The 19,153-nt window shown below is 36.4% G+C and overlaps 1 long non-coding RNA gene across 1 annotated transcript in view; it reads right to left on the bottom strand.

The window, feature by feature from the left end:
* Positions 1 to 13,352: 13,352 nt before the first annotated feature.
* Positions 13,353 to 19,153, bottom strand: part of LOC140328503 (uncharacterized) — a 157,440-nt gene continuing 151,639 nt past the window's right edge. The window contains exon 3 of the long non-coding RNA XR_011920303.1: positions 13,353 to 13,518. This is a non-coding gene — a long non-coding RNA (uncharacterized lncRNA). The remainder of the gene's footprint in view (positions 13,519 to 19,153) is intronic.

Here is a 19,153-nt window from a genome sequence, read left to right as displayed (position 1 = left end):
GCACACGTACACTAAACTCCAGCACAAATTATTTTGTTCTGTGCACACCCCTTTCCAGCTGACACACATCTCCCTACTTGTCACTACTGCACTAACACACAATTTCCCAATCTGTCACTGCACCAATGTAAAGCTCTCCAGTTTCTTGTACTACAACAATGTACACTTTACCAATTACCACTATTACATGACTCTGTTCTCATTACTTACAAGCAATCATAAACTTTGTTCAGTACACAATCTGAAATCACTGAACGAAACTCACTTTCTTTACTCTAGATAAACCTCTTAACTTTCTACCAGCTATGCACCCACCAGTATATCTGCACACCTACTCAAACTATTATACAGTGATACCTCGGCTAACAAAGATAATTCGTTCCAGAATCACATTTGTTAGCCAAAATCTTTGTTAGCCAAAACATGATTTCCCATAGGTTCTATAGAAAAAATATTTTAATTTGTTCTGGATGCTTCCACAATTTAAAGATAAGTTTAAAAAAAAAATAGTAAAAAGCACATTATAAAAGGTCTTAAACTCACCAAAGGTTGAGATGAAAAGCTTCCCAATTGGAACAGTCACAAAATATTATTAGGCAGCATGGCGTCAGTTACTGTAAAAAATTCTCACTGTGAGTTAATTACTAGTGTTGGTCGAATAGCTCACTATTCGATTCGGCAGCTATTCTATTCGGTCGAATATAGCAAAAAAATTCGGGTGGTCGAATGTCAAAGCCGAACACCATTAAAGTCAATGGGAGGAAAAATTCAGGTTTTTTTCAGCACTGTGTAGAGCTTCTACAGCCTCCAAACAGATGTAAAAAGATACATTATAAAAGGATACATAAAAAGATGCATTGTAAAAAGATACATTGTAAAAGGAAACATAAAAAGATGCATTGTAAAAAGATACATTGTAAAAGGATACATAAAAAGATACATTATAAAAAGATACATAACACTATTACATACCCCTGTACTTCACATGAAAATTAAAGAGCACCTGTCAAATCAATTTTAGGCTAAAGCTAGGTACACACTTCCAATAATTATTGTTAGAAAATGAACGATTATGACCGATCAACGATTATGCAGGATTATACTTGAACAATCATATTGTACACAATTCTGTACATGCTGTAACAATATGATCGTTCAGTGTCCACACGCTAGATACAATCGTTTGAACGATGCAGGGAGGGACATGTAAAGGAGAAAGTGTACCGCAGAAACATGCACAATCACTGAACGACACGATACTGTACACACGACATAGTGAAAGATCGTCGGCCAATCAGATCCACCGTGGCGGTCGTTCATTTCCAACGACAATCCTCGATCGTCGGCGTCCTTGGTCACTTTTTTTTGGCCAATCAGTTGTTCATCGGTCGTTCGTCAGTCGTTTCTAACGATAATTATTGGATGTGTGTATGCAGCTTTAGTCTACACGGACTGTTTCCCCAGCGTTTAACCTGAGGCTTTTTAAAGCCCATGTTTGAAGTCCCCATGCACTCCCATTGGCTAATCTACACCAGGACGTTTCCTTCAGGCACGTTTTTGAGCGTTATCTTAAACGTTGCTTGCAACATTTTAAAAATTAAAAGGCTGGATAAACGAGGGAAAACGCTTCTATTGAACTCAATGGAGGTATGAACGGAGATAGTATATCCTTTCAACCTCTATTGCCCTCGTATTGCCTGCGGTTACAGCTAGTTGAAGGCACCTGCTTTCAATTAGCTGTGACCGCAAAGTTCCTACGGTCCAGGAATCCCACAATGACATTATGATTCATAATGTCATTGTCAGATAACCTGTAAAAAATAAAAAAAGAACAAGTTTAAAATAAAAAACACATACGAAAAAAATAATTTAAGAAAAAAAAAAATTATTTTTTTTTTCCTCCTGAATTTTTGCTGTGGAATCCCGTGTTTTTCGGGTCGGGTCTACCCGAATTTGAACAGCCATATTCCAGTCGAATATAGGGACAACCCGAATTCGAACATCAATACTATTAATTACAAACAAAGCGAAAAAAACATTTTATGGAACCTAGACATTCTTTAACTTGTGGAGCAAGCTGTGCTTTGATATGCAATATGCAAAAAAAAAAAAAAACAACTGCAGAGTTTGTCTTGGTCATTAAAGCGTTACAAGATGTTGAAAAGCAGCTCACCCCCCTAAGATCACCCACAACCTCAGCTGTGTTTAGCAAAAGATTTCTTCTGAAAGTTATTAAAACCACCCCTCCCCCATCAAGCCTCCATTCTGCACACAAACAGCAGGGAAGCCAATGTATGTAAAGCAATGTCTCACTCTCACTTTATGATAGAGTATACAGGAAGTACTGTACATTCGTCATGCAGTATGTTATCAGGCGTCTTTTTTTATATACATTTGTTAGCCGAGTCCATAGTTGTTAGCCAAGTCTTTTCAACAAATGGGAAAAAAATTGTTAGCTGAAACATTTGTTAGCAGGGTAATATGTTAGCTGAGGTATCAGTGTGCAGGCATGGCCAACCCTGTCATCTCCCCCAATAGTGCAAAAACCTAATGTTTTAAACTGTATTTTAATTAGTGCAATAATCAATCATTCACATTTTATTTCAGTATCAGTGCAATCTAAGCATTGTTATAAAGGTCATGCAAAGAGAAAAGAGTAGTGTAAATGCTGTTGTCTGCTGCTGTACATAAACTTAATTTCTACATTTCTTGAATCTATATCATGTGACATACTAATCCAATACTTATACAGATAAACCCTATTATTAGAGTGTTGGAAGCTCAAACCATTGTTTGTTTGTATTATTCATACACCCTGGCTTGTGAGATGGCAGATACAACACAAACATCTGAGTTTGCAATTTTTTTTTTAATATTCACAACCAGAAAATATGTACAAAAACTGTGCAAAAGGATTTACAAACAATTAAAAACTACAGAACACTGTCAAAGTAATTCCTTCACCCCAATGGTACAATGTAAACATCAACTTTGATAAACTTTTCCAAACCACAAAAATATTTATAGTTTAAATGACTCCCACAGACACTGGCCTTACTTGTACAGAAATGTGGCAAGGAGTAACAAGTGTTTACTACTTTCTCCTCTACACCTGGCTAATCAGTCAGATTTTTTTTCTAATTCTAAATCCCCAAGATTGTGTATTACAGTTATGCATAACAGATATTCCACCTGTGCTTTTGGAGAGAGGGAAAGCTGTCAATGATCAAACCCTTATGTTTTCTTATAATAAATCCTAACAGCACTTTTTTTATATGACTATAATTTTATAGTTTCCTTTTTCTAGATAGAATGCCCTTGCAGCCCGATGCCTCTATTATGAGATAAATAGAAGAAATAAATAAAAAATAATAAATGAGTAATTAGATGCAAGGTTAACATTATATAAAAATAAAAGAGCAGAGTGGAGAATATTATGTCCATTGGTGATTGGATATCCTAGGAATAAAAATACATTTAAATACATCATTTTACTGTTCTCACTTGCAGGCCTGAAAATTTACTATTTTTTACTGCTAGAAAAGTATTGTTCCTGTAACAAAAGTGCACTTTTTTGTAGGCTTGAAAATAAAGATATGTTCCTCACTTTTGAGACCAGCATTTTGGAACTCTGCTTAAGGTAATCTATGCTGTAACCCCTTTTTTAAATGAAATGAAATATCAATTATTAATATTAATTCGTAAAGGGGAAGGTTCAATGTTTGTGGTCAGAAATCTCTTTAGAACAGCAGGTTGGCAGATCTAAGCACCTTCAGCTCAGATCTGGAAAGTTCTACCCCTATGATTTGGCATGCCTCCACTCTCTGGATAAAAGTTGAGTTAATTTGTCAATCATTGACAAAGCTTAATTACAATGATTTCAGCATTGTCATTTACACATCTGATATTTTCATTTTCACCTTGTGAATTTTCTGAATCATAAGTCTGATATACAACAATTCATTTGAATTGTTTTAAAAGCTTACTGCTATAAAATATAAAATAGAGAAATAAAATATCAATTTCTTTTAGTTTTTATGATTGCACATTTTCCTAAATATTGACTTAAATATTGGCTATTCCAAAAAGTGCAGCTTTGTGCCACAGAATATTGTTTTCAGTATTGTGCTGCGTTTAATTCTGGTGTTATTTTCCTTTTTGAACCTTTCCCATTAGACTCCATGTCCTAAAGGATCCTGTGACTACTACTAGTAACACCACTTTACTGGTTGCTGTTTTTCACTGCCTCTTTCTAGTAATGTCAGCCAAACAACAATGGCAATGTCTTCAGTAAAACCATGAGATTTTCAATTAGTTGCCCTTTGCAAAATACTGTTGCATATATTTTTTATTGGGTACCTAATACCAGCCCAGGTGCAAAAAGCAGTGAAAGAAACCGGCACCATCCCCCATTTCTTTTTTTTTTGGCTGCACTTGCTAGTTTTGCTAAATACGATTTAGAGGATCACAACAGTACATCGTCCTATTGAGGTTCTGTTTAGATGCTTTGCACAATCTTGACAATCCAGCTGTACACACTGTGCTTTTTCTATGGTGAACCAAGCTGTGCAAAACCTAATGTAGCCAAGGCACATGTGGCCTCCTAAATGGCCAATAACACCTGGCCTGAGGCTTTTGCCAGAGTTTACAGTTATCAACTTACCAAGTGTAGGATTGGGTTCTGCATAATTAAGGCTTGTGTAAAGCTGAACTCTAGGTACCTTCTGCTTTTTCATCTTTAGATCCCATACCTTTCACAATCAAAAATGAGCTGTAGAGCAAAGAAAGGGCTAATGAGGCTTCATATATCCAAGAGGAACAGAAAGAGTTTATTAACTGAAACTTGATGCTATACTGGTATATCTGTTAATTATACTACAAAATAGTATAAATGCCATATGTTTAAATAAACAATAAATTGTATCACTGTAAAATAAACTCACAAATGTTCCAAACACTAAAGTGCCCAATGCCTCTACAAGACACCTGTATGCACAACAATGTTTGTAAACGGGGGGACAAAAGTACACAGCACAACATTCCTATTCGGAATGTGCTGCTCTAAATTGTGCACCTTCCTAGCCAATTATAAACTTCCTGAGTGGCTTTTGCTTTCTTCGTTCTGATGAAAAAATGAATTGACCATTATATGACGAGGAAAGTCTGCCCACTGCATATTAAAAAAAAAAAAAAAAAATTGGATTCCTACATGTGTGTCATTCTGCAAAGATTGAATTTGAAAACAGAACATTACTCTATCCTAAAATTAAATGTTTTTCTGAAGCATGGTGTTTGATAGCCTTCATCACTGAAGGAACAATTTAGTCATTTATAAATTACTATGTGCAGTACATACAGATTTTTTGGGCATTGAGCCGAAAGACAGGATAAATGCCATGTATGGCCTAGCAGGGTAATTTTTATGCAGACACAAAAAATGATAAAAATATAACGAATGAATATTTCCCTAACTAAAATGACTATATACAGCTGCTCATCACTACACAGTCTTCATTTCTGCACATTTTCAGCAGCTTTTATTCTTAATGCCCAGCAATTCATTTTACAGCATATTCTCAAAAGCAAAAACTGTTTGTATTGCATTGTGAGATGTTGGAAATAATGTGCAGTATTTCTGTGAGTGCACAAAATGTTCTGTTTACCATGCCTTTATGTATTACATAATATTTGTCTTTGTCACTTGTCTCTAATTTTTTCTATTCTAGAATAGTGGGGGATGCCTTATAGCTTAGCCGCCTTAATAGCTTGATAATAATAATATGCATGTCCTTAAATTATTTTTGGAAGTCCAGATGATAATGCATGCAGATAATTTACAAAGATATTTTTATTATTAACTTTATTTATATAGTGCTGACATATTACACATCACTTTTACAAGGTTCATATTCATGTCCCTGAAAGGGGCTCACAATCTAACAGATCACATTTCTTTAATAAAACTGGACTCACCATGGCAAGGATACACTAAATAAGCAATGCAAATGTAAATTGTCCTAAAATCCACATTTTGCAATTAATGCAATTACTAAAAGTGAATATTTGAGAGCAAACCATTGTGCCTGAAGATATCTTCCTTATTTTAGACACAGTCCTTTATATTAAGTCACTGAAAAGTACCACGTATCCAGGGATTCAGGATTTAAAGGCTACGTTTTTTTTGTAGTAGGCCACCTATTCTTTATGCAGTAAGAACAGGGATCAGGATATTAGTCCTCTAGACACCAATCAACCAATGGCACACCATGTCATCTGAGCAAAGTGAGAAGAGTCTGATAAGTAACCAAACCTTACACTTCAGTTCCACCTTTACTCTTGGAATTTCCGTGTTAGGTATGTCCAGGTCCCCATGTCTAGGTAACCAAGAAGTATAGTATGTACAGTTGTAAAAATAAAAACTATAGCTGGCTATTGTAGCATATTATTGGACTTCTAAACCAACAAATGTTTTATCTTAGTCCGTTTAACAAAAACAACCAGTTGCTTAATTAAACCTAGGAGGTGTTAACATTTGATTTGAGCTCCTAAAATCCAATGACAGAAATATGTGGACTAGAGACTCTGAGAATCAATAAGACAGGGATAGATAATGCTGGATATCAAAGCCAGGAAATGAGGCAACAAACTTGCCACAAGTTCTAGTGTACACAAAGAAGATCACAGAGTGCACTGACATTACACTAAGAATTTGACATTTTATCGTTTTCTGTACAGATGAGAAGCCTATGGTAAGGCTGGGGGACAAATTTAAAATTTAGGATACAAAAACTATTGTTTGTATGACTGCCTGCTTTGCAAAAGTAATTGCTTTACTACGGCTAGTTTGTAGGTGATGATATGCTAATTTGAGTTGTGCAATTACAACATTACAAGAAAAAATGAAGCCAAAAATCAGCAGCTTACATTTCTTTTTGAGAGAGAAGTTCCCTTCCCCAGATTTCTCATCATGATGTTCACATTAACAAAGAAAAACACCCCAATACATAGTTAATGTATTTTCCATTGATAAATATCTGAATCCTAACTAAAATTTGGATAAAGGAGAGAGAGAAATTTTTCCAATTTTCCAAAATTTTCTGTTCTGAAGATTGAAAACAGAAAGGGCCTGATTTATTAAGGCTCTCCAAGGGTAGAGAGAATGCACTTTTCTGAGTGAAACTGGGTGATCCAGCAAACCTTAAATGGATCTGGTCCAGGATTCAAAACATTTTCTAGAAAACAGCAAATGACATCCATTCCAGGTTTGCTGGATCACCCAGCTTCACCGATGAAAGTGTATCCTCTCCAGCCATGGAGAGCCTTAATTATATCAAGCCCAAAGTGAGAACAAATCTTTCTAAAGTGAGGAAAATGGCCTTTTTAAAAAAAATATGTCCCCAATAAATATGTTCCTTCTTAACCTGACAGTGATTGTTATCCTTATCATTATATCAACAAAGTTTTGCTTTAGACATACATTAAAGCTACAGAGTTAACTAGAATATCTTCTCCAATATATAAAAGTTAAACCTATATTAGATGTTTTTTACATCCAAGAGCTTGCCATTAGAGGCAAGTGTTAAAGTTAACCATATCTGAGCAGGCGTTTGAAATGTCTGCCGAGATTAAACGATGAATAACATATAAAGTTTGGATGAGCATTCTTTTGCAATTTCCTATCATCCACATTTGTTGCCAACCAGTATTGATGTCCAATAATAAGCCCGATTACAGCTAGGCCTGGGAGACATGACAGAGAGAGAGTCCTCATCTTGCATTAATTGTTCATATTGAAACTATGCCACATCTCTTCAAGCTAGATGTTGCTTAGTATCCCTTTGATATGATAATGACATACTTCTTAGCAGATGAATATGCAAATTAAAGGCAGTAATTTGGTGGCATGCACCTGCTGACACTGTACTAGTATGCTTGTGTGTTGTGCTGAACACTGCAACTGCACAAAAGCATCACAGAGGTAAATGAAATTCTAATGTTGTATACATAGTACAGATGCTTCCACTCTTCTCAAAATTTTGACTTTTAAAGAATCTGCTGCTGGAGTCTCAGTTTCACTGCACGTAATTAGCGGACGCTTATGTGTCAGATTTCATTTCTTTTTTTCCTCTCTGGGTGATGTAGATTTTAGCCTTTTAAAGAAAGGCAGATGATTTCACTGCTAATGCAAGACTATAATTGACAAAATGCTCCATGCAGTAAGGAGTTGCCAGGAAAGAAAGAAAGAGAAGGTAATGAGAACACTGAAAGGAAGAGTGTTGTTATTAGTAACAAGAAAATGCATAAACGTGCACTTTATACGCAGCCAAAATCCATATTTTGGGTACACATTCCCTCCTGCACCATCTTGTTCTCTTTTAGGCAGTCCTGGTTTTTAGCCCTATATAGATAAACTTTTATGAAATACGTTATTAGTTCCAGACTGGGAATTTATCAATACTGGAAGATTCCTGAAGGGTTTGTGAATCTGAAAGGTTCTAAGATGTGATCTGAGTTACTGTCACATGATCTGTCTTGCTTTATAAGTTACAGAAATTCACTGAAACATGCACATATTGGGAATTTGGACTTTAATAATGTATTTGCTCAATAGGAGGTCCAAAAACATTTAGGTAAGATTTGAGGTAGCATGTTTTATATACCAGGAATTCTTTTAAGTCTTCCCTAAACTTATAATTAAAAAGTACTTTTTGACAATTAAAATTGGTAAAAATGTAATCCACAGGGTCAGCTCTGTGCATCTACATTATATAGCTACCACACAGAATGAATGAGATTATGTACCTAGAGATGTAGGTAAAAAGTTGAATATTCAGTTTGGTTCCAGTTTAAATGGAAACAAAATAAACCTGCCTGCTCGTAATTTATTTTTTGCAAAGGTTTAGTTCCACTTTAAAGGTTTTGTTCCACCCAAACCCTGCTACTGAACTGTACAAGACAGTGTTTTTCATTTGAACATGGGGAAAACCCTTAAACTAATTTTCAGGCCTTTAAAGGAACCCCTACTATATTTACAAATTACTTTATCCACAGTTCACAGTACATTAATGTGGTGGTCAGTAGGAAGAATGACTCTTACATTGCTTGCAAGTGGGAAGAATGTCATCCTTACCAATAGCCAAAAGGATCAGTTACATTGACCTAAGAGTCACAAAATTCCCATTGTTCAAGGAATCCTTAGCAACCTCTAAAGGAACCCTGGCTGAGATATAAAAAGCAGACTGTCGAGCTTTCGGCCTATTGGCCTGTTCCTCCCTAGAAATAAGTACTGCAGCCTAATTTATTGACTTTTTATGTGGTTCTCCCTCCCCCTATCTTGTACAAGGACAGAAAGTTAGGCAAAATCCTGAGGGAAATGTACCTCTTAGTTGTCATCAATACAGGTGGCAACAATGAAAGGGTTAACTCCTTTTTTGTTCTTGTGACAAAAATAACATTTTGGTTTTCCACTTTCTGTCTCACAGATATTGATCTTTTTTTAATACATTTGCCCATCCATCTTAATAAAAATTATTAGCAACAGCAGCATTCTCTGAGGACACATGGCTGTAACATTAATAGAGTAGCAAGACCCTAGGATATCAAAGGACCATCATGAAGACCCCAAATTAAAGGTATGTATGAAGGTATGGGATTTTGTTTTTGGGATTTATCTTTTCGTTTATTTATAAGACCATGGGACTATTTGGTAAAAAGTAATAAATATCCTTATAATTTGCAGCGGGAGGCAAATATTTTTCCATATTTGTTATGTAATTTACAATATGACACATTGTGAAAGATATAGGTACATTTATAAGCTGACAAAGTTTATGCTAGAAAACAAAACTGTATGTTAGATGTCATCATGTCAGTTTTTAGTGAAGTAGCTTGTTGTCAACTAATGAAAATTAGTTCCATAGAGGACACCCTACTAACATAAGCAGTGATCAGATAAAAGGAGAAATTCTCATGAAGAATACATGTAATCTTCTCAAGTCTTTCAAGCACTGCAGTGCCTCTATTTGAGCTATATTTATGGCAAGACTGCAACCGTTTGATGCTGATATCCAAGGATAAAAAGTGTCCCAATTAAAACAGATACAATACTCAAACACATTAAAAAAAATGGATTTCTCTAAATGAACTTTGAAAGTTGTAAGCACTAAATTTGGTAAAAGAGAAGCTTGGCCAGGAAGTATTCATGCATTACAAAGTCACTGCTTTTTATATAAAATTTTGTATTGATTCAATATTATTCACTGTTATGCAAGTCTACATATTACCCCAGTTCCAAACTTTTTTTTTTTTGCCATTTTAACATTTGCATTGATATTTTCTCTTCTGTCTGCCCCTTTGTTTGCTTGTCCAGGGGGATTTGATGAACAGAATAATTTTTCAGCTTCCTGGGATACCAAAATCACTTATCACAAAAGCCTGCAAGTTGCACATATAAAAAATATGTAAGCGCAAGATCTAGCACTACTTCATGGTGAAAGGGTTACATGGAGGTCAGCTACAAGAACTAGGCAAAGACAGACAGCTTCTGATAACATGGGTTACTAAACTAGTGTGATGGGATGTGCAGAAATGTGTTTTTTAGTTGCAGGGCACACTGGGGGTTATGCTCCTAATATCATACTAGGCATACTTCCCCAGAGTTTCTTATGACTTTAAAAGCTGTTAAGGAACTCAGAAGCTTTGGAAACTCATCTAAAGTTATAAATATAAAAGACTGATAGTAAAGTGCAGTTGTGGACATAGTCAACAGTGGATCACCTGTGCAGAACTGCAATTAATCAGTTGGCCTGCTTGCTGTCTCCTGTGCATTGCAAGTAATGCCACAAGTCTTTACCTTTGGGATAGGGAGCCTTGACTCTTGGAAAATTGTATAGGATGTACAGATAACTCACATTTATTTACCCTGGGATATATTATTGTTGTTCTGTTGTATTGTTGTTGTCACAGCTTTACTGGTGTTTTTCTTTTTTGTACCTCAGCAGCTGAAGTTAAAGGGGAACTTATCCCAAAATAAATGAAAAAAAAAACACACACTTACCTTTAGTCCCACAGGTCCGTTGAGAGGTTTCTTTGTTTGGTTCCTGCATCATCCTAGTATCTGTCTTTGGCCTGGCGACATTTTCTCTCTTACTCCGGGTTCTTCTTCCTGCGTCAACCGATCTCACACTGCACAGGTGCAAGATGGGGTGATGTAGATTGGGAAAAAAGATTGCTCATCTCACTGGGCATGCGTGAGATAAGCAATTTTTTTATTTTATTAATGAAAGGACTCCTTCTGTGCACAAGATAATGGCATGCGCAGAAGGAGCAGCCAAGAGCCTCCTGGGGTGCGTGACATAGGAATCCGCGGCGGTGATCAAGACAGAAAGGAGAGGTGCTGCACCTCTTTTTTTGGCACTTAAAAATAAAAAAAAAAAATAAAAAGAGAGTGGTTGTCCACCCTTTTATGTAAAATAAAAATTTTGAGATTACATATGCTTTAAGCCAAATGAAAACATGGCCTGGTTGAAGGCCTGTCTGGAAGTTATGGTGAAGGCAGATCTTTTAGTATGAAGGTATATTTTGGTTGCTCACAGCATTGCTGTGACTGACATAAAGTTAGCTTTTTTTGGAAAAAAAATGTTTGGTTTAATAAAGCTGTGGGTTCACCCTCTCCACAAACATAATAAGATCTGGTGTGTTTTAACCACCTGGCCGTTAAACCCAACCTTGGTTCGGGGTAAAAACACTTGCAAAAAGTGTTAAACCCGAACTTTTCTCAGGTGGGTAAACAAACATTATATTGCAATCCGGTTGTCATACATTGTATGACAATTTTCTGTAAGTTACAGGTCTACAATTTAAAAAAAAAATTTCATGAAAAACAGTGTACCGCTTTTGGTACAGAAATCTAGACATCAGTGAAACACCCAGGTGGTTAAGAAGGGGCAGGGGCTTGATGGAAGATTGGGAGTCTGAGTCTAAGTCATCTTAGCTGCAGCTTTGCAGAAGTACCATTTGGCCAGTTAGAGAAGGCTGTGTATACTGGCCAAGGAAAGAGGGGAAGTAAAAATGCCACTAGTTCATCAGAGAATAGCACAGCTTTTACCTGTTATTCTGCTTTAATGTGCCTGAGAATTCTTTATTTTCCCATGGGAGATTGAAAGGCCAGGATGATACAACGGTTAAAATACAAGAATAGACAACGCACATTTATTTAAAGCAGGAATATTCATAAAAATGATTATGAATTTATGTGTTGCATTCCTACTTTTTTCTAAATTTTTACATATAAAGAAAATTAGCATATCAATGATGAATTGTGAGCATTTTGAAGTAATTTTATGGCAAATAAGAAAGTTGACCTGAAGCAATGCATGAAAAACTACTTAAATTCACTTTTCCGGTAAATGCAAGGTGCAATGCACAGTTGATGATCATCACTGGTCACAGTGGCATGCTTCTGTGCAGACATTGCCTGTTAAGATGTTCTGCAGCTTTCCATCTTGCATTCCAGACGTTTCCAAAACGAGTGAATAACATTATGTATGCTCTAATCAGCAGTTGGCAGCAAATATCAAGGCACATAAAAGTGTGGAGACGCACAAGCCTTAGGTCTTGCAATAGTCTTCATTGCTTATTTCAAGTATTATCTCATTGGTGAAATATTATTTTAAGTATAATTGATAGCCATTCTATATTTTTTTATGGGGCCCCACACTGTAGCATAACTAATTTAATTAACTCTGATAAACAACTTGCACTCAGGAAAATTACAGTAAATTTGCCAGCTACACCTGAAAGGTTCAACAAAGCACAACACCTATTTTTAGGCTCTGCTATTATTTGCATGTGGCTTCCCATTTAGACAGCCTTTAATGCTGTTTACCACAACATGAAAACATAGCCAATTAATAATCTTAAGTATGAGTTAATGTAAACAGACTATTCCAGTTACTGCTGGTGAGCAGACAATGACATACTGTTACCAATTTGCTGGCAAGAGAAAAAGCTAAACACAAAATAATCCTCTTGGTAATTTCTGACTGAAAAATATGTGGAAAAACTGTGACCACACAGTTGACAACAGTATGTTTGTCAAATGCTATTATTCATTTCTTTTTGGCACTCTTTCCTCAGACTAATTACTAGTGAGTTGTCATAGCCTTGTGATTTCTTGTCAGTTCTGTTGACCTAATCTTGGCTTAGAAGAATTTAGCTTCCCTTTTTTCTCCTAAAGCAAGAGAAAAGACAAACATACTTGTCAACTTAGCCCACCCACATATCAGTGAGCCAACAATTCCTTAGCGTGGTTCACCACACACCAGCTTCACCTGACTGCCTCTTACCTGGTGCGTGACTTTCAATTGAAAATTCCAACAATGTGCAACTTGTGTTTGGCAAATGAATTGTAAGGATGCCAGCTGCCAGATGTCTTCATTCTTGTAACACCTTCAAGTCTGCTCCTGGCAAAGATCCATACACAAAACAAGCTTAGTGGTAATTGCACTGTCCCATGCGCTGTGGAAGTGAAAAAAAAAGACAACTAAATGTGAGCAAAGAGAAAACACCAGGTTTACAAACTGGCGTATTTAATATACATTTAGGTCCATAAGTATTTGGACAGAGACAACTTTTTTCTAACTTTGGTTCTGTACATTACACAAATAATTTTAAATTAAACAAGTCAGGTACAGTTAAACTACAGACTTTCAGCTTTAATTCAGGGGGTTGAACATTTCTAATACTTGGTTGAAAACCCTTTGCTGGCAATGACAGCCTATAGTCTTGAACACTTGGACATCACCAGATGCTGGGTTTCCTCCTTTTTAATGCTCTGTCAGGCCTTTACTGCAGCGGCTTTTAGTTGCTGTTTGTTTGTGGGCTGTTCTGTCCGAAGTTTAGTCTTCAGCAAGTAAAAAGCATGCTCAATTGGGTTCAGATCAGGTGACTGACTTGGTCATTCAAGAATATTCCACTTCTTTGCTTTATTAAACTCCCGGGATGCTTTGGCTGTATGTTTTGGGTCATTGTCCATCTGTATTATGAAACGCCTCCCAATCAATGTAATTGCATTTAGCTGGATTTGAGCAGACAGTATGTCTCTGAACATCTCAGAATTCATTCAGCTGCTTCTGTCCTGTGCCACATCATGGATAAACACTAGTGTCCCAGTGCCACTGGCAGCCATGCACACCCAAGCCATCACACTGCCTCCGCCATGTTTTACAGATGATGTGCTATGCTTTGGATCATGAGCTGTTCTACGCCTTCTCCATACTTTTTTCTTGCCATCATTCTGGTAAAGGTTGATCTTGGTTTCATCTGTCCAAAGAATGTATTTCCAGAACTGTGCTAGCTTTTTTAGATGTTTTTGAGCAAAGTCCAATCTAGCCTTTCTGTTCTTGAGGCTTATGAGTGGCTTGCACCTTGCAGTGCACCCTCTGTATTTACTTTCATGCTGTCTTCTCTTTATGGTAGACTTGGATATCGATACGCCTACTTCCCGGAGAGTGTTGTTCACTTGGTTGGCTGTTGTGAAGGGGTTTCGTCTCACTATGGAAATGATTCTGTGATCATCCACCACTGTTGTCTTCCATGGACGTCCAGGGCTTTTGGTGTTGTTTGGTTCATCAGTGCTTTGTTTCTTTCTCATGATGTACTAAACTGTAGATTTTGCCACTCCTAATATTGTAGCAATTTCTCGGATGGGTTTTTTCTGTTTTTGCAGCTTAAGGATGGCTTGTTTCACCTGCATGGAGAGCTCCTTTGACCGCATGTTGTCTGTTCACAGCAAAATCTTCCACATACAAGCACCCCCCATAAAATCAACTCCAGGCCTTTTATCTGCTTAATTGATAATGACATAACGAAGGAATTGCCCACACCAGCCCATGAAATATCCTTTGAGTCAATTGTACAATTACATTTTGGCCTCTGAAATAAAGTGATTGTGTAAAAAAAAAGGCTTTAGTTCTTCACATTTTCATGCAAACTGCATGCTAGTTGTTTCATTACAAATTGTGGTAATGTACAGAAGCCAATTTAGAAATGTCCAAATATTTATGGACCTAACTGTAAATATGTGTATATATATATATATATATATATATTTATATTTATATATAATAAATATAGATAATAATAATGAACTGGTAAACAGTATTTATATAGCATCAACATATTATGCAGTGCTGTATATTAATTAAGGGGTTGCAGATGACCGACAAATACAAACGACACGGAAGTAGTAGAGAACCCTGCCCAGAAGAGCTTACATTTAAACAGGGTAAATTTATATTTTTTTCAACCCTTACTTACAGGTAAAGGTGATATGCCTGAATGAAAACACAGGAAAATGTGCCCTTTTAGCTATTTTCTAAAGATAGAAACTGAAAGTGCCCATTTTTTCTTGATTTTGGATAATTACATTCATGAACTGGCCATTTTAAAATCCCTCTCCCCAAACTTTTCAATGGGATTAAAACTTTTGTGATATTTCTCTATAGGATATGGTTTATGATATTAATAATAATTTAGTAACAACAAATTTGTGTTATTACAATGAAAATATCAAACTGTAGTTACATAAATCCATCATGTTCAACCACTAGGGGAAATAAACATGTCCCAGATAAAAACCCTATAGACAGCTCTTTTTGCACACTATAGGCAATTTTAGACCCACAGTGGATCACAGCATTCTGCCACAAGCTCAACTGTTGTCTCAACTGTGTCTATTCAAGTGAAACACAGTTTGGAAGACAAAATCAGCTGTGATATAATATTCAACTACAATCTAGAGAATAACCCACAGTACCTTTTCCGTCTCTAGATGTCCCCAGCCTGATGCAACAATACCCGCCTCTGAGCCAAGGCAGCACTGTACCAGCCACAAAATGTGTACATTAGACACGGAAATGGGAACACATATCTCTGCCACTCTGCTTTCTTTTCCTAAAGAATACTTTTTGTCATCACGTGAATGGATTGGCTCCTAATAAAGCAACTTCCTGTTATACTGCTGGTCTGGTATACTAGATCAGATTCAGCCGTTTTCACTGCTTGGATTTACAAAATACATATATAGGTTATACAGTGGTATTGATTTTTTTCTGTCTAGCATTTAGATTTAAAGAAATTTTCTTGGAAATAAAAAACCTGTATACATTTTTTGTGGGTAGGCGCAATGGGTCTGATTTATCAAAGTTCTCCAAGACATGAGATGATACACTATCATGAGTGAACATGGGTGATCCAGCAAACCTGGATTGGATTTCTTGAACAATAATTTGCTATTAGTTGGTAAATGTTTTCAATCCTGCACCAGATACATTTCAAGTTTGCTAGATCGCCCAGGTACCCCCGTGATAGTCTATCTTCTTCAGTCTCGTGGAGCATTAATAAACCAGGCTCAATACCTTGTTCAAATTCTCCTATGAAAAACTCTTTCCAGACAGCTCCCCCAATTAGACATGGGGGGGGGGGGGGACTATTTGTCCCTGTCTCAGCAACTGGCATAATAAACAGGCGTAGCTTGCATTTGCTAGGTTGGAAATGAGGTGGTTGAAGGTTGAATTTTAATTGATGATAAAAAAGTGAATATTTTGAAATAACTAGTATATAATGCTATACAGGTTATGAAATAGGTTAGCGTTTCAAACTTTTTTTATAGGTCTGAATCCTGACTAAAAGAACAAGATAAACTACAGTTAGGTCTATAAACTATTTTTTTCTAATTTTGGTTCTGTACATTACCACAATTAATTTTAAATGAAAACTCAGATGCAGTTGAACTGCAGACTTTCAGCTTTAATTCAGTGGGTTGAACAAAAAGATTGCATAAAAATGTGAAGAACTAAAGCCTTTTTTTTTTTTTTACACAATAACTTCATTTCATTTTAAGGGCTCAAAGGTACTTGAAAAATTGCCTCTGTCCAAATATTCATGGACCTAACTGTATATACAAAACCACTAAACATTACTCCTAAAATGGGCTCAAGTTAAAAATACAGAATGTAAAAAATAGCGTAATAAAAAAGTGTCAAGACTATATGGGATCCATGACCTCAAAAATCATGTCACAACTGTACCCTAAACTGCATTCATGCTGTGCAAATCCCTCCTCATCTTTTAATAAATACTGACTTGCCATCATATGAGTGTTCTAAAAGTTCCTACACTGGCTGAAATTGATTCCTTAGTACACAGTGGGCATGTCAAGTTATAAGAGGAACTATAGTCGTCTTTTAAAAATGAGCGATCAGACAGGACTTGCAGGCAATGTCCCTCCAGCAATAAAACAGACTTACATATCTGTCTGCAGTCTACTACTAAAAAAAAGCTAAGTTGGTATTTTGGCATTCCCCTGGGCTGCTGAGGCTGAATAAATGTCATCTCTGCCTGACCAATCAAGATGGCTGAAGATGACAAAAGAAGAAAAAGATAGTAACGCCCGTAATAGAATGGTGAGTGTATTTAAAAAACTGAAACAAGGTAGATCCTTGTTTGCATAAGGGACAGCCAATGTCCCTTCTGCAAACAAGGGCCTGCCAAGTCTGTTTTTTTAGCGTTTAGGTATAGTTCCACCTTAGGTATTGTACTGCCGCATTATCCTAATTCTAAATATTTGAAATTAATAAAGCTTTACTCTTGCAATTTTCTAGACAACAGAACTCAAACTTGAGGAGGCAGAAGAAACAAAAAAGAACCAAACAGTTGTGCTCATCTGCTAACAATGATCTCACCAATAGAATGAGGGTGACAAAGAAAGGCTGCTTCTCCTTCACTATTCATTCACAGACCTTGGTAGGGAAAAGTGCAGAATAGGAAAATGTGATCTCCTGTCTTGCCAGACAGGACTGTACTGCATGCTAGATGTGTGTAAACCTTAGGACTGGATGGACAGACATATAAATGCTTTACATTTAAAAAAGCTACCTTATAAAAACTGCTATCATTTAGCCATTTGTCTGGAGTTTAGATTTGATTATAGTGGCTTTTAGTTTAAAATGTTTTCAAGGTTTATTTGTATAGAAAATAATGCTGTTTATTATCTGTAACGTATGATTTAAATGAGTCAGTATAGAGTGTTTCAGATCTTTATTTTATGTGGTACATAGGATCATATCTAATAATAAAGCCCAGCACAATATCTATATTGTAGACAAATCTTACAGAATAGTAAATATTGATGGCTCCATCTCCACTGGGAAGGAAGTAGATGGATGGGTCATTTTTCTGGCTCATTCAGTTATATGTACAGCATGGAATATTCGTATTACAGTCTGTATTAAAAGTACAGCAGTACTATATCTAAACCATTGGGCCAACTGGCTCACATTTAGGGGTGGACAAAGCAAAGTATGCCTCTGCATGAGGGCCTCAGACCATCTTCAGCCATCAGGGACCCCTACAGGGGCCACAAGTAAGTTCGGCGGCGGGGCTCCTGTTCACTTTAATATAGGGGTCCACTGTTGGCTTTGTCCACCACTGCACACATTTGCCACCATCTGAGTGCTAGGTGTAAGTATAAATTATTAGTATGCAATATTTCCTAAGAAGCTAAAAAGAACGTAATATTGCTTTCTCCTGGTGAATATAATTTATACATAAAATACATTGAGAAACACTATACATTATCTATCAGTTATTGCCAGACTCCATTCAGTTCACTAACTGTATCATGTGAACAAACCAAAATAAGCATTTTATATGTTTTATAATAATATGTGTGCAGTGATAGCAAAGCAAACATTATTGACTTCAGTTAAGAGTGTCTTCCTAAAGACCAGCGGCTTCCCTGACTCTGAAGGGGCTCCTACAGAATAAGGATTAATGAAGGATTATGTCATAATGACTTGGCAGAGCAAATCCAACGCTTGTCTACTACTGCCAAAATACAGTTCTCATTTCCAGAAAGCAAAGTCTATCAAGGAGCAAGCACAGAGACTCTTTAGAAATGGAAAGTCCAATGCATAATAATGTCTAACTCTTCTTGTGCCAAAGAGCTTCAGAACTTTAAGGTGAAAGGTCAGTGCTGTGATTCACAGGGGCCTGATCCTTATCTAAGCTTTTTGCAACAAAATGAGTGTTCAGTAGTCTTATTAAAGAAATGTTTGTTCCTCTGTTATGAACTGAAAAGAAAGCAACGCAA

The sequence above is a fragment of the Pyxicephalus adspersus genome, chromosome 4 (assembly GCF_032062135.1).
Source record: "Pyxicephalus adspersus chromosome 4, UCB_Pads_2.0, whole genome shotgun sequence".
Taxonomy (NCBI): domain Eukaryota; kingdom Metazoa; phylum Chordata; class Amphibia; order Anura; family Pyxicephalidae; genus Pyxicephalus; species Pyxicephalus adspersus.
Note: the sequence above shows the minus strand (reverse complement) of the source record. Positions and strands in the feature narration are given on the sequence as shown.